The sequence below is a fragment of the Brassica oleracea genome, chromosome C9, assembly GCF_000695525.1.
Source record: "Brassica oleracea var. oleracea cultivar TO1000 chromosome C9, BOL, whole genome shotgun sequence".
Classification (NCBI taxonomy): Eukaryota; Viridiplantae; Streptophyta; class Magnoliopsida; order Brassicales; family Brassicaceae; genus Brassica; species Brassica oleracea.
This window is the reverse complement of record NC_027756.1, coordinates 3136708-3139945: the sequence shown is the minus strand read 5'-3', so window position 1 is coordinate 3139945 and position 3238 is coordinate 3136708. Positions and strand designations below refer to the sequence as shown.

The 3238-nt window shown below is 26.2% G+C and overlaps 1 protein-coding gene across 1 annotated transcript in view; it reads left to right on the top strand.

The window, feature by feature from the left end:
- The window catches only part of LOC106318704, an 8020-nt gene extending 7172 nt beyond the window's left edge, over positions 1 to 848 (top strand). The window contains exon 8 of the transcript XR_001265364.1: positions 663 to 848. The gene's annotated coding sequence lies outside the window, so the exon portion shown is untranslated. The remainder of the gene's footprint in view (positions 1 to 662) is intronic.
- Positions 849 to 3238: the final 2390 nt, after the last annotated feature.

The window sequence follows — 3238 nt, the reverse complement described above, 5'->3', positions numbered from 1 at the left end:
TATATATATATATATATATATATATATATATATATGATATGAGCACTATCAATAATCAAATGTTCAGAGCTAAATAAGGAGTCATAGTTTCGATAAATAAGGACCAAGTCCAACGAATATAATGTGACATGGTTAGTGTAGAACATAATATTAGGAATTAATGAGTTAGAGAAAATGTAAAACGACTGTGTTTTGATCAATGGCATAAGATTGTAATTATTGAAGAAAACTCAGAGTAATTTTCTATTTGTACTTCTGTTTTAATAGATTAGATTAGTTCTTTAATTTCAGAATAATTGTTAGATTATAACTGGTGACCATCACATGAACACCATGAACAAATATTAAAAGAACGATAGAAATAAAATTGTAGGAATGATAATAAATGATTTTTTGTTATCAAAGTTAAATAATGAACAAATTTGTTGAGTTTGACATGAAAGGAATGAGAAGGAATGCAAGCGTTCGAAAGTTAAGAGTGTGATTCAATTGTGGGGTTTGTTGATTTAGATTATGTAGAATGATAATAATCTTGGGAACACTTCTGAACCTTTCAAACGCATATGTACCGGCCTTTACCCATCTTTTAATAGCGGACTCATGGACATGAATACGACCGTAGTTCCTCTCAGGGAACACTTTCACTAACGGTTTCTTTTCAGGGGGACTTGAGCCAATGCCCTCCTACAACAACTATCCCCCGGTGTTCCCTAGAAACGTATCTCCTTTTCCTCCATTTGGGACTAGCAATCTTCCTAGCTATTTGTATCCGCAAGAGAATGTATTGAACGAGAATGCCATCTTAAATCAAGGAAATGACAATATTGTGGAGATTGATGATGATGATGATGATGATGATGATGATGATGTTGATCAGCCAGAGAAGGGACATCTAAGAGCTGGGGAAGTAATTTCTACCAATGTTATGTCTCTTGATTACAAACCTTTCGATCAGAACTATTGCTTACATATCTCATAATTTTTGAGACCTGACCACAAAAACTATTATCCACATATCCTTAAATTTCTTAGTTAAGCTAGTCGAGTTGATATTTTAATGTTGATTTAAAGAGAGTGCGTGAAGAAAATTGAGTTTCAGGATACATCTAATCTATTATAACAGAGTCATGTTTTTTCGATTGTTTTTGGACTATCAAAAAGGTTATAACGTTCTAACTAACATTGGTCCAACTAATTATTATCTTTAATATAACTATTTAGGTTTAATTAAAATCTATTACTTACAATTTTTGATTAAAATAAACACTAACAGATTATAACCATAATCCGTACAATCTACTACATATTCTGAAAAATGAGTCTAACAATAAATATATGCAAAGATTGTGTACATATAGATTTAACTATATGTATATACTATATCAAACCAAACCAATTAATTTCAGAAGACTGGAGTCTAATTATTTATACTATTAAAGCAGGATCCTATTGTCATAATTACCTTAGGGGCATGTTTCTTTCACTAACATTGCATGTTTCATTAAGGGCAATTAAGTAATATTAATAACAAATCTATATTGGGTCATTATTTTTGGATCCAGCCCAAATCAAATCTCTCTTGGGCCATTTGGGCCTATTAAAAAATCAGATTCAATTCTCACCTTTTTTTTTCTTTTGGACCATTGAGTCCAAGTTCAAATAATTTTTTTTCAACTATTCTTAATTATTATTTTTTTCTTTTCTTAATATAATTTAAGCATTCATAAAAATAATTGAATTTTTTTATTGAAAAGTATAAATCTTTATTAAAAGTATATAATTTTTTAATTAAAATATTAACCCCATAATAAAATTAATTTATCAGAGTTATACCAACTTAATTCATTAAAAAAATAAAGTTTAATTTTTTTAACATAAATAGTCATTTAAAATGAAATACGATAAATAAAGATAAAATTTTTAAGTCTTTTATAAAATAAAACACAAATATATGAAAATGTGACATGTACAATCTACTACATATTCTGAAAAATGAGTCTAACAATAAATATATGCAAAGATTGTGTACATATAGATTTAACTATATGTATATACTATATCAAACCAAACCAATTAATTTCAGAAGACTGGAGTCTAAACCTAGCATGAATCGACTCTTTAATTTTCAAATATTGGTTTTACATTTTAAATAACCTTATGCTATCCCAACACATGTTGATTTCATGTAATATATTTAAGCTATATATCCCAATTTATAGAATGCATTTACCATAGGTTAGAACTTATGAAAAATCAATACAAATATACATGAGTATAAAATGGGTTACTATTTAATATTTGAATGTATTATCACAATTGAATATTATTTTTTGGGTTTGATTAATTTATAATTAATTTCTGAGATAATCATTTAGTAAGATTATGATATAATCATAAAGGTAAATTAATAATCTATTTTAGTATAAAATAATTAATTCAAATTTATTAAATAAAATTTAAATGTATGTTCAATAAAAAAATGTTACGAACATTAAATCTACTATATTCAAACCATCACATGGATTTTACATATTTGTTATATCACAGATATTCTTAACAAACAGATCTAAAGATCTCTAAGCATATTGCATTTTTTTTCAAAATCAAACTAACCACACAACTATATATTAAATCATAGAATATTTAAGATCATAAATATTCCTTATCTTAGATATACTTTTATGTAAACTGTAATAACTGCAAATCATTTTGCGAAATTTCTTTTCACTAAATAATTAATACTCAAAAAGCTAAAGATTTTGCAGCATATTTCATTTTGGAATATTATCTAAAATTGACCCAACTAATATTATCTATAATGTAACTATTTAGGTTTAATTAAAATCTATTACTTATATTTTTGATTTAAAATAAACACTAACATATTATAACCATAATCCGTACAATCTATTACCTATTCTGAAAAATGAGTCCAACAATATCATATATGCAAAGATCATGTGCCTATAGATTTAACTATATGTATATACTATATCAAACCAAACCAATTAATTTCAGAAGACTGGAGTCTAAACCTAACATGAATCGACTCTTTCATTTTCAAATAAGTAGTTTTACATTTTAAATAACCTTATCCCATCCCAACACATGTTGGTTTCATGTAGTATATTTAAATTATATGTATCATCCCAATTTATAAAACGTATTTACCATATGTTAGAACTTATGAAAAATCAATATAAGTACACATGAGTATAAAACGGGTTACTATTTAATA